This window comes from Sciurus carolinensis, unplaced genomic scaffold, assembly GCF_902686445.1.
Source record: "Sciurus carolinensis unplaced genomic scaffold, mSciCar1.2, whole genome shotgun sequence".
Classification (NCBI taxonomy): domain Eukaryota; kingdom Metazoa; phylum Chordata; class Mammalia; order Rodentia; family Sciuridae; genus Sciurus; species Sciurus carolinensis.
In genome coordinates this window covers 559,924-573,721 of record NW_025920225.1, presented here as the reverse complement: position 1 = coordinate 573,721, position 13,798 = coordinate 559,924, and the positions used below count along the sequence as shown (strand labels likewise).

Genomic DNA, 13,798 nt, shown 5'->3' with positions numbered 1-13,798 from the left:
GCCTTCATTCAATGCCTGCATTTGCTCTTTCATTTCATTGTTTGCTTACCTTATCATGTAAATTATGTACATTCTGAACTCCCTTTCTGTCATTCTTCTGCCATGCTGTCATTGGATTTTGTTGATGTAATTTCTAGGTTTGTTTGAGGCATTCTCTTCCCTTGTTTTCTCATATTGTTCAGGTATCAGTGGACTGCTGAGATGTTGCAGATTTCCTCTATTGACTTATAATGTCCCTGAAGATTTCTAGTATATCCCTTCTTAGCCTTCAGTAGCCTGAAGTCTTGGAGGAAGTTGATAATGCTGTGCTCCACAAGGAAGCTGCCTCTCTAGGGGTGGTGGCCTTCAGGTGGGGTGTATTCCCTGATAGTGGCCAGAAGTGCCTCCACTTGTTGATCAATGGTCAACCACAGGGGAACTAATGTGCAGGCTGAGGCAAGGCCTGTTTGGGCCTGTGTCTCTGGTTTTATCATCCTTGTGGGAAAACCTCACCTGGCGGGGAAGACTCACCTGTTGTGGAGGTCTCGCTGATAACTTCCCCTTCTGGCAGTTCCCCTGAATCCACAACTACTTCCTGGGCAGGGCAACCTTCCTAGGCAATGTTCCCAGGGGTCCGGACCTACCTCCTGGACCTGGGAGCCTCACCCTTGGCAGACAATTCTCCTTAGGCTGCCTCTCCTGAGAGAAGATGCCCACAGTCCTGGAACATTTGCTCCACCTCTCAGCTTGTCTCTGTGCAACTCTTCCACCTGAGAAACCGCCCAGGTCCAGGGACCATGCTTTGCACCTAATCACCTGGCTATGTGGCCCCTCCTCTGAGCAGCCACCTGGAGCCCTGTACAGTCGCTCTGAGCCCAAGCAACCTGCCCACCTCTGCCGCCCACCTCTTCCTCCAGGCAGCCACCCAGTGTTCTATGTGTTCACTTTGAGACCAAGCAACTCACTGCACACCTCCTCCTCCTCCGGGTTGCTCTGAGTTCAAGCAGCTCGCCGTGGCCCCAGCAGACTGCTCCGAAACCAAGTGTTGTGTTGAGCGGCCTCCTCTACAAAGCTCCCAGTTGTTTGTGTTCACTTCTCCAGTGGGGGGAGGGGTATCTTGCTGCCTGGGCTGGGCAGTCTTCCTCTGCAATGTTTCCAGGGGCCCAGACCTACCTACTGGGTCTGGGAGCCTTGCCCTTCACAGACGAGTCTCCTTAGGCTGCCTCTCTTCAGAGAAGCTGCCTGCAGTCTTGGAGCCTTTGCTCTGCCCCTCAGCCTGTCTCTGCAGCTCTTCCACTCAGAAGGCACCTAGTTTCTGGGACCCTCTCTGCACCTAATTACCTGGCTATGCGGTCCCCTCCTCTTGGCAGCCGCCGGAGCCCCAGCAGGTTGCTCTGAAACCAAGCGTTGTGCTGAGAAGCCTCCTCTACAAAGTTTCCAGTTGTCCGTGTTCACTGCTCCAGTGGGGTGAGGGGTGTCTTGCCGGGCAACTCTACTTCACAAAATTCCCTGCATTCTGGTACTACCACCCTATCTGGACGTCTCCCCAAAGGGAGAGACTCATCTGGTGGCCTTGAGTTGGTCCCAAGTCTCTCAATATCTCCTCTTTTGAATCCTGAGTCCTGGAGCAACATGAAATGCTGCCACCCTTTAGTCCGCCATCTTGAAAAACTGGTCTATGCCTTTGGATTGATGAGTTTAGGCCATTAACATTCAGGGTTATTATTGAGATATTATTTGTATTCCAGACCATTTGGCTCATTTTTTGGGGGGAGTACTGGGGATCGAACCCAGGGCCTTGTGCTTATAAGGCAAACACTCTACCGACTGAGCTATCTCCCCAACCCCTCATTTTTTTTTTTTTGACACAACTTGGTTTCTCCTTTATTTGACTGTTCCTCTATGGTAGTTCCTCCCTTTGCTGATTTGCATCATTGTTTTTCAACTCTTCCTCATGGAATATTTTGTTGAGAATGTACTGTAATGCCAGTTTTCTTTTTGTAAATTCTTTTAGCTTTTGTTTATCATGGAAGGATTTTATTTCATCATCCAATCTGAAGGTAAGTTATGCTGTGTGTAAGGTTCTTGGTTGGCATCCATTTTCTTTCAGAGCTTGAAAAATGTTGTTCCAGGCACTTCTAGCTTTTAGGGTCTGGAATGAAAACTCTGCTGATATCCATATTGATATCACCTGAATGTAATTTGATTCTTTTCTTTCACAGCCCTTAAAATTCTGTCTTTATATTGCATGTTAGTTATTTTCGTTATAATGTGCCTTGGTGTGGTTCTGTTGTAATTTTGTGTATTTGGAGTCCTACAAGCCTCTTGTACATGATTTTCAATTTCATTCTTCAGATTTGGAAAATTTTCTGATATTATTTCATTGAACAGATTGTTCATTCCTTTGGTTTGTTTCTCCAAGCCTTCCTCAATCTCAATAATTCTTAAATTTGACCTTTTCATGATATCACATAATTCTTGTAGATTCTGTTCATAATTTCTTACTATCTTCTCTGTTTGGTCAACTTTGTTTTCAAGATTAAATATTTTGTCTTCCATATCTGAGGTTCTGTATTCCAGGTGTTTATCCTATTGGTTATGATTTCTATGGAGTTTTTAACTTGGTTTATTTTTTGCTTCATTTCAAGGATTTCTGTTGTTTTTTTTTTAATATCTCTAACTTTTTAGCGAAATGATATTTTGTTTCCTGTATTTGCTCTTTTAACTGTCAATTCTTGCAATCATTCAATGCCTGCATTTGCTCTTTCATCTCATCATTCACTGCCTGCATTTACTCTTTCATCTCCTCATTTGCTTCTCTGATCGTTTTAATTATGTACATTCTGAATTCCCTTTCTGAAATTTCTTCTGCCATGCTGTCATTGAATTTTATTGCTATACCATCTAGGTTTGTTTGGGATATTTTCTTCCCTTGTTTTCTCATATAGCTCAGGTATCTACCCCTCTAGTAGAGAAACTCTGGGATATTGCAGAATTTCTCTATTGACTAATATTGTCTCTGTAGATTTCCAATACCTCACCTCCTAGCCTTCAGTAGCCTGAAGTCTTGGAGAAACTTCATAATGCAGTGCTCCACTAGGAAGTTGCCCCTCTAGGGGTGGTGACCTTCAGGTGGTATATATTCCCTGTCAGTGGGCAAAAGCACCTTCACTTGTTACTGATGGTCAGTCAAATGGGGACTAGACTGCAGACTGGGGCATGTCTGATCTGGGTTTGTGTCTCTGGTTCTACTGCCCTGGTGGGAAAACCTTGCCCATCGGGAAAGACTCACCCAGTGGGGAAGTTTCACTGGTCAGCTCTCCTCTGAGCAGTTCCCTTTTGTCCAGAACTACCACCTGGACTGGGAAGCCCTCCTCTGGGACTCCCTCTCTGAGCAGCCCTCCTCTGCTACATTCCCTGGGGACTGTAGCTACTGCCTGGGCCTTGGACGCTCACTATGCATTGAAGCCTCTTGTTGTGTGGCCCTCCTCTGCAATGCTCCTGCTTGACTGGGTTCTTGGCTCCAGCAGGGGAGTCTCATTGGGTCACTCTACTTCATGAAGTTCCCTGTGTTTTGGGACTACTGCCCCATCTGGGGAGCCTGACCAGTGGGAGAGACTCACCCAGTGACTCTGAGTTGGTCCCAAGTATCTCAATACCTCCTCGATTCCTGGGTCTTGTCAAAGGTCCTCTAGCCTCCTGCAGGTTTCTCAGGGAGGGAGTTGCCCTTCTAATGGTGGTGGCCTTGCCCTCAGGAGTAATCCAAAATGCTTGCACCAAACTATAAAGAAGCCTCTGGCTAGCTCCATGATGCAGGCAGACTGACTGGTCTGCCGGCTTGCTCCATGATAGCAAGAGACCTTGACTTGGTGGTCAGGTGGGGTCCCTCAGTGATGGCATCTGTGCTTGGCCTGATGGTTGGGAGGGTAGGCTGCAGGCTGCCTAGCTCCACAAGGCAGGAGGGTTGGGTGCTTGCTTGCTAGCTCCCTGGTGCAGGTGGTCTGACTCACCCACCAGCTCTGCAACTGCAACAGTCCGGTGATGGTGCTGTCCCTGATGCAGGGGTTAACTGGGGTCCCTCAGTGATGGCATCTGTGCTTGGCCTGGTGGTTGGGCGGATTGACTGCCCTATTTTTGTATTCTTTATATTTACAGTACTTATAAATCTGTTTAAAATATTTGCTATTCTCTGAAATTTACTGTGGTTTAACACTGTATGAATAATTCAGAAGAGAATCTGTTGAGTCTCTTTCCTCCTGCTCTGTGTTTCTGTATCTGTCAATACATTTCCATGTTAATAATCTCACTGGTTAGCCTGAGGACACTTAAATATCAACTCTTCCAATTTAATTGGGGACTCAGATATCTCTATCAAGTTCTTTGCTCCCCAATTTACAGTGTTATTCAAACCATTGAAAATTACAAGTTTCACTACTTTGTAATTTGGTAATACCTTTGTATCAGAAGTTTATCCTGTCTGGCTATTGTATTCCTTATTAACATCTAATTTTGAACACCTGAAGCATTTAGCTTACCAGTTTTATCCCTCCATTCCTTCTTACTTTTTAGTGTGGTATCACTAAATTGTAAGTCCATTAATACTGTTATTTTTTCTTCATGAATGAAATATGCTCTTTTTTATATTTAATTTAATTAATTAATTTTGCTCTACTGGGAAGTGAACTTAGGGGTGCTGTAACACTGGGTTATGTCCTTAGCATTTTTTATTTATTTTTTAAAATAAAGACATTTTATTATATAAGGCAGTTTCTTCCAAAATACCCATGAGGTTGTGAAGTTGTGATTACCCTGCCTCAACCTTCCAAGTCACAGGATTATAATCATGTGCCAAATTGCCCCCCCACTCTTCATAATTTTAAATGACTTAGAAACTAAATTGCTCTTGAATAATCTCAGTTATAAGACATTCCGCTAAGTGAAAGAAAGAAGCAGGTGAATCATATTTAGAACTTTACCTTGAAATAAATTTTTTGTACTGGGAATTGAACCCAGGAGTGCTCTAGCACTGTGCTACACCCACTTTTTAAAATTTGGTGTCAGTTTCTTATTAAATTGCCCAGACTAGCTTCCAAATTGAAACCCTCCTTCCTCAGTCTCCCAAGTAATTGATATTTTGTTTTTGTCACATTCCCAGAACGTCCACAGGATGTTTTAATCATCCTGGGGACAGGAGCTGACAGAATAACTGAAAATGTCTAATTAGTTCCATAAACTCTTAGGCCTAAGATTAAAATTAAGTATAAAACATTAAAGAAATAGGATATACATAGACCTTCTCTCTTTTTATTTATTTATTCATTTTTTTGTGGTTAGGGTATTCAGCCCAAGGGCACTTTACCACTAAACTCCATACCTAGTACTTTTAATTTTTTAAATTTTAAAATTTTAAGACAGGGTCTCACTAAGTTGCTGAGGCTAACCTCAAAACTTTTTCCTCCTGCCTCAGGCTCCTAAGGTACTAGGGTTATAAGCTTATTCCATCCCATGCCTACCTTGAAAAGACCAGTGAGTGGGAATCTGAAAAAGCACTTTATGAACAGGTGATAGAAGATAAATTCAACGTGCTTATGAGCCTTCAGGGGACTCAAATTATACTTTGAAATGCTGACTCCTCATGTGACAATTTTTGGAGATAGGTCTTCTGAAGAAATAGGAACGTAAAATAAGGTCAGAAAGCTGGGGCCCAGTTCCCATGATATTATTAAGTGTCCTTTCAGAAAGAGACATCAGAGAGCTCATGTATGCTTTGAGGTGCACGTGTACAAACAAGGTCAGCTGAGGACACAGCAAGATTGTAGTCATTTTCAAGCTGTGGAGGAAGACCTCACCTAAAACTGATCCTGTTGGCTTCTTAATTTGGAAATCTGTCAGAGCTGTAAGATAATACATTAAGCCCCACCCCCAGTCTGTGATATTTTGTTATGGCAACCCAAGTAGACTAAGACAAGTTAATAAGTATTCTGGGGTTCGTTCTAGAAAAATTTCCTAGCAGAAAGAGACTTATTAATGGGATTTCCAGGTAGAGGTTTAATGTGAATGAAAAGGCATGGAAGCATGAGAAAGTATGTGAAAGAGGGGATAAGGAACCTCAGTGAGGAGATGTTTGGAGATGCTTTTGAAATGGGATGCAGGGTTACATCAGATAGTGCACTGTTGGAAATGTGGGAAAATGGAGCTCAGATATGTGTACATTTGTATGATTTTGGACTTAAGCCAAAATTTTAAGCCAAATTCTGAATTTCTTCTTGAATTGAGGATGGAGTTTTGTTGTTCTTATTTTTTATTTGCAGTACTGGTTACCAAATGCAAGATCTGGTGCAGGGTGGGCAAACCCTCAACACTGAGCTCTATATCCCAGCTGCCTTGTAGATTTTTTGTGAATAATTAATACATTTTTGTGAATACATGGTTGCATAGCAGGCATCTAATAAATATAGCAGTAAAGATTTAAAAAAAAAAAAAAGGTCTTTTGGAATCAAACCAATGGTTGAACTCATTACACTCTGCTTGTGGAAGTGAATGGAAATTAATTGTAAATTGTTTTCAGATGGGTTTAGGGCCACAGTCTAGGAAGTTGTTTTTGCTTACTCATGTATCTCTGGAGGATAAAGCAGGACCTTTGCTGAATGGACAAAAACTATCTTGAGAGAGTGGAGAAAGTGGTAATGAGTTTGTTGTAGAGAAGGAAGCCAGAACTGAATAAGGACACAGAGATGACAGAGCACATTGGCACACAGCTGCAATCCCAGCAACTTAGTGCGTCACAGCTGGAAGATCTCAAAGTCAAAGTCAGGCTCTACAACTTAGACCTAGTCCTAAAAAGAACTGGGAATCTAGCTCAGTGGCAAAGCTCAATGGCAAATCTCTGGGTTCAGTCCCCAGCACCCAAAGAAAGAAAAAAAAGAAGAAAATGAAGACAATGAATCTTGAGGGGTGCCAATTTAAGGAATAGATTTCTTTCTTATCTAACACTTCACTGAGATGAGAGATTATTGAATTTGTCCAGGATCAGGAGTTTGGAAGATTGAGTGAGATAGAAAGAATGACAGGTTGAGACTAATGGAAGAGTTGGTAGCTGAAATCAGTGTTCATGGGATATATTTGGTTTGGGAAGAAAGTGATGTCAGAAAGTGTCTGCCAGTTTTGACCCAGAGGCCACACATGGCCTGGTGCCTGTTTTTATACAGCCTGTGAACTAAGTATGGTAGTTGTGTTTTTCAGTGGTTGGAAAACCATCAATATAAAGATATTTATGATATGGAAATTACATGGACTTCCAATTTCAGTATCCATAAATAAAATATCACTGGACTACAGCCTTGCTCTTTTATTTACATATTATCTGTGACTACTTTTGCCTTAAAACAGTAGTAAGTTTCAGTAATTGTGTCAAAAAGCTAATATCTGCAAATTCTAAATTATCAGCATCTGACTTTTTGTAGGAAGAGTTTACTAATTCTTATGCTAGAATGTTGGCAACATTGAATTCAATGACAAGAAAGTGAGCAAACTAGTAAGATGAGATGAGAAGAGGAAAGTAAGGATTCAGAGACAGGATAGATGGGTAAGCAATAGAGCATCAAGAGTTAAAGGAGTCAGAAAAGTGAGTCATTTGGGCATGGAATTGGTGGTTTCCTAGACATTGAAGAATCCTATTGTCATGGTAAAAGTTGAGGCGCAGAGAAGACTGTTGTACAGTTGCTGGAGGTCCCAGTGAAGGTGGAACAATTGATACTTCAGAATAGGAAGTTATGAGTTTATTACTAATTTATTAAATAAAGTGAGAAATATGTTTATGACAAAGGTTTTTAAAAAATCATCAATCTCTCAAGTGCAAAAGTTCTCTAACTTTGTATATTTGTAACTACATGATTTAAGATATGTCTATTAATGGTTTTGTAATAATTCTTCCAGATTTCTGTTGATGACCATGTCCTCTACTTTAAAAAAAATGTTTATTTGTAAGTACTACTTATACATTAGGAAAACCTCTGCCACATGTTGTAACTTTTTCCCCATTTGTGTGTATTCTGATACTTTACCATGTTCCTGTTTCATCATGTGCATTGCAAATGGAATATTTCACTTTTATGTAGTCCCAACAAACAAACCAGTTGTGAAGTAAAAGTACATCCTCACCTTTTTAAATGACATAGAAAAATGAAATAAATCACAGGTTCCATGGCTAAGAGAGAGGGGAGCTTGATACTATATAGGAAAAGGGGATTTTGGGCTCAATAATATCTTCAAAGTAATAAAATGTTACCGCACAATCTATCATCCATACTGGGACCATCTCCCTACTAGAAGATACATCATTCTGTGTAAAAAGTTTTCCATGAAGCCCCAACACCCTAGATAAATTTTACACCAGTCTTCTTCCAATAACTTGAGCATATACTTCAGTTATCATGCTGTGATGCTAAACAAGAGAAGTTTACATCTCCCTAATTTCTCCCCACAATGACAAGAGTGTTATGTGCCTTAATGTTTCTAACTGTATGTCTGCCCCACAGAAGAGTCAGTGAAATTGATGGCTGTTCTCAATCACTTTCTAAACTTCATGTTCATTCTCTGTCTAACACAATGTCCTACACAGTGCATTCCTCCATTCATGGGCCACAAAAGTCAGTGGAAGTGATGACTTCCTAAACTTCAAGTTCATCCTCATCTAAAATGATGCCTTCCTCCACCCATGTTCTTCCCACCTACATTTTACAAACTGTCACTTTATAGGAGCTCTACACCTCATTTTACTCATCTTTATAACAGCATAAACTTATGAGGATTATTAGAAATATTGAGTGAGGTACTACATGTAGAGTGCCTTAAACAATGTCCAGCACTCTTCATAAACACCTTGTGTGCTCCTTGAGGACAGAGATCTCTCTCCCCTTTGACCATGGCTGTATGATCACATCAGAAACAATGCCTGGCAGAACAGTCATTGAGTAAGTTTGATAAAATCTTAGCGAACATATCAAAGTCTGTGTTTTCCTTTAGTCTCCTCTTTTGGTGCACCAGTGCCACTCCCTTCATATTCCACATACTCCTCTGTCTCCAACAAAAAATGGACAATTCTCTTTCCATCTAAAATGGGATACCAATATATCTATCAAATTCCAAAAGTCAGTAAGTATAAAACTTTACCTGAAGTAGATCAAATAACCCTTGAGTTTCCTGCACAATTTTATGTACAACGACTACGAGTTGGAGAGTAGTTCCAAGAGCTAGCTATGAGAATTATAGTTCTGTGAAAAATCTGGGTCAGGGCTTGGAGTGAGCTTCCTAATACTGTGTTTCCAAATTTAAGTAAGGAAGATAACTGATTTTAGTACACAGATTCTGACAAAGTTACAAAGCCTGGAAATTACAAAAAGTGATACAAACTCAACTTAATTTCTTAAAATAGAATTTTACAAAAATAACATTACCTAAAATTAGACCCACCATTATACTCAACTATCCGGTTCTATCTCCCAGGTTAAGAAAAAATAATTCTGGTTCCAGTTCCAATGCTTCCATAACTTTAGAACAAATGCAAGATGCTGACAAGTTTAAGTTTTCACGCTTTCAGGTGAAGCCTTTATAGGCACCATCTTTGTAGACTTCAAAATAGTAATCTGCATGATCAATTGCTCTGAAGGCTCACTCCACTCTTTAGGTGCAGATATACTGAGCTTCTTTAAGTTTATCAACTAAGTCATCATTATCTTCCCCAGCACTCACAGCTTCTCCCATGGTAGTATTCAAATCAAATCATAAGTTTAAAAATGCAGTAGAATCAGTATAAATGGTTTCCAATAATGTAGTGTTTTTTTTAATACTGCACTCAATTTTATAAAAAAAAAACTAATGCTGGAAGGAAAGAATAAAAATAAATAAATTACTACTCAAGAGGAAAATATCTCCATTTTATTAAATATATACCATTACAATTATCCATAATTTCTCAGGAATACATTCTGCTCCAGGTATAGTGTTAAGTATCTTAAATACACTATCTTTTTATAATTCTAGAAAACCACAAAAGATGACTTACATATCATTTGTACAATAGGAAAATGGAGAAAAGAGAAGTTACTAGCACTATGGCCCACTACAGTAGTCACTTCTAACAATTAAGTATCTACATCTGGATTAAAAGCAATTTAAATTTCACTTACTCAACCTAGTTACATCTCAAGTGTAATAGCTATGTGTGGTCAGTGGCTGCCACACTGTACAGTGCTGCTCCAGAGAGTGGCACTGCCAGGCCTTTAGTTGCAGGTCTTTTAGATTCAGAAACTATGCTCCCAAACACTAAACCACATGACTTCTTTTTGGTACAGTGATCCTAGTTGATTGAGTAGTTTGTTGACCAATTAAAAATTCAAAAGCTGAAAGAGTTAATAAGTGTAAAATGCACATGTGAATTTAATAATATATTGCCTGAACTATAAATATAAAATGCAACTAAATAACATCAAACTCACAAGTTTAATGCACACACACTCACAAAAAGGCAGTCCTTTGGTAAATCTTGTGATAAATAATGAGAGCACAAACTTTTTTAACAACTCTATTTATCTAAGCACTAGCACAAAAGTTTTATATATATCCATGTATATATATATATATATATACATATTATACAAACAATATAATAAATTTCTTTGATAAATACAAGTAAGCATCTTTCAATGGAATTGTAAGTGGACTTGATAAACTAATAAGTCTCAATACATAAAAATCTGACTATGTAATTTAAATCTTATACTGTTAATAATTAAATTATTTTATGAATTTCTGAATTAATAAATTAGAGAAGAAAAGTGAGAAATGAAATACTTATGGCAAACCACAAGAGTTGTAAAAGTCAACTCTGCAGCCTGCACCCTTCCTCTTGGCTTTAGATAAGAGAAACAATCAGAGCCTTGAGTGAATCTGTCACACCAAGTTTGACTGTGTTACAATTTCTCATTCCTATGATCTACTTAAGAATTTTTTATGCTACAGAAAATGTGGTATAAACACTCAATGGAGAAGGTGATCCAAGATGGTGGACTAGAGGGTGACTCCTGTTGCTCCAGAACCCAGGATTCAATAAGGGGAGGCATTGAGAGACTCGGACTAAAATAGAGCCACAGGGTGAGTCTCCCCTACCAGGTGAAGCTCGGCCCAGGCAGCAGGCCCGGATAGGGGCGGCTTCTCAGAGCAGAGCAGGGGAGCTAGAGTCTTCCCCAGGTAGCCCTGCTTCCTCCAGCGGTGGGCTCATCCCACACGGCCAGCTTCTCAGAGCAGGCCCCTAGTGAGAGCCTTTCTGCACAGAACCAGCTCCAAGTCCTGGAGCCAGCAGCAAGCTCCGGCCCATAGGCAGCTTCAGGAACCAGAACAGGGCAGCCAGGGACTCCCCAAAGCAGCACTGCTCCCTCCATCAGCAGGTGCCTTTCAAGGCTAGCTTCTTGGAGCAGACCACCCAGTGAGAGTCTTTCTACACAGAGCCAGCCACAAGTCCCAGAACCAGCAGAGAGCTTTGGCCTGCAGGCAGTCTCTGGGACCAGGGCAGGGCAGCCAGAGGTTTCCCCAGGCAGCCCTGCTCCCTCCAGCAGCAGGCACTTTTCATGGGGCAATCCAAGATGGCAGACTAAAGGGTGACTGCATCTCCTGTTGCTCCAGAACCCAGAATTCAAGAAGGGGAGGCATTGAGAGATTCGGACTAAAATAGAGCCACAGGGTGAGTCTCCCCAACCAGGTGAAGCTCGGCCTGGGCGGCAGGGCCAGATAGGGGTGGCTTCTCAGAACAGGGAAGGGGAGCTAGAGTCTTCCCCAGGTAGCCCTGATACCTCTGGTGTTGGGCTCCTCCCACACGGCCAACTTCTTGGAGCAGGTCCCCAGTGAGAGCCTTTCTGCGCAGAACCAGGTCTAAGTCCCAGAGCCAGTGGTGAGCTCTGGCCCACAGGCAGCTTCAGGGACCAGGACAGGGCAGCCAGGGACTTCCCCAAGCAGCCCTGCTCCCTCTGGCAGCAGGCTCCTTTCATGGCCAGCTTCTCGGAGCAGACCACCCAGTGAGAGCCTTTCTGCCCAGAGCCAGTTCCAAGCCCTGGAACCAGTAGCGGGCTAGGGGCAGCTTTCTTCAAAGCACTGCATTTTTAAGTTCCTCCAAGACTTCAGGCAATTGAAGGCTGGGAGGTGATATACTGGAAATCTACAGGGACACTATAAGCCAATAGAGGAAATCTGCAATATCTTGGAGTCCCACTGACATATGACCAATATGAGAAAACAAGGGAAGAAAATGTCCCAAACAAACCTAGATACTATATCAATAAAACCAATGACAGCACAGCAGAAGAAATGTCAGAAAGGGAGTTCAGAATGTGCATAATTAAAATAATCAGGGAAGCAAATGAGGAGATGAAAGAGCAAATGCAGGCATTGAAGGAGGAGATGAAAGAGCAAATGCCAGCATTAAATGATCACACCAATCAACAGTGAAAAGAGCAAATACAGGAAGCAAGAGATCATTTCAATAAAGATTTAGAGATACTGAAAAAAAAACCAAACAAACAGAAATCCTTGAAATGAAGGAAGCAAAAAACCAAGTTAAAAACTCCATAGAAATCATAACAAATAGGATAGAACACCTGGAAGACAGAACCTCAGACATTGAAGAAAAATATTTAATCTTGAAAACAAAGTTGACCAAATAGAGATGATGGTAAGAAATCATGAACAGAATCTATAAGAATTATGGGATATCATGAAAAGGCCAAATTTAAGAATTATTGGATTGAGGAAGGATTAGAGAAAGAAACCAAAGGAATGAACAGTCTATTCAGTGAAATAATATCAGAAAATTTCCCAAATCTGAAGAATGAAATTGAAAATCAAGTACAAGAGGCTTATAGGACTCCAAATATACAACATTACAACAGAGCCACACCAAGGCACATTATTATGAAAATACCTAACATAAAAAATAAAGACAGAATTTTAAAGGCTACAAGAGAAAAGAATCAAATTACTTCAGGGGAAAACCAACAAGAATATCAGCAGATTTTTCAATCCAGGCCCTAAAAGCTAGAAGGGCCTGGAACAACATTTACCAAGACCTGAAAGAAAATGGATGCCAAACAAGAATCTTATACCCAGCAAAACTTACTTTCAGATTTGACAAGGAAATAGGATCCTTCGATGATAAACAAAAACTAAAAAAATTTACAAAAAGAAATACAGCATTTCAGAACATTCTCAGCAAAATATTCCATGAGGAAGAAATGAAAAAAAATGAGGCAAATCAGCAATGGGAAGAACTAACCTAAAGAAATAACCAAATAAATGAGAAACCAAATCATGTCAAAAAACAAAAATGAGTCAAATGACTGGTAATACAAATCATATCACAATAATATCCCTGAATGTTAATGGTCTGAACTCATCAATCAAAAGACATAGACTGGAAGATTGGATTAAAAAGAAAAATACAAGAATATGCTGCCTGCAAGAGACTCATCTCATAGAAAGAGATACCCATAGACTAAAGGTTAAAGGATGGGGGAAAAAAAAAACATGCAGATGGACTCAGCAAAAAAGCTGGAGTATTCATCCTCATTTCAGATAATGTGGACTTCAAGCCAAAACTACTCATAAAGAATAAAGAAGGACATTACATACTGCTTAAGGGAAGCATAAATCAGCAAGACATAACAATCATAAATATCTATGCCACGAACATTGGCTCATCCATGTATGTCAAACAAATCCTTCTTAATTCCAGAAATCAAATAGACCACAACACAATACTAGGCGATTTTAA

The 13,798-nt window shown here is 40.5% G+C and overlaps 1 non-coding gene across 1 annotated transcript; it reads right to left on the bottom strand.

The window, feature by feature from the left end:
• Positions 1–1,745: 1,745 nt before the first annotated feature.
• Trnai-uau (transfer RNA isoleucine (anticodon UAU)) lies at positions 1,746–1,821 on the bottom strand. The gene has a single exon. It is a non-coding gene; the product is annotated as a tRNA-Ile (tRNA).
• Between the last annotated feature and the right edge of the window lie 11,977 nt (positions 1,822–13,798).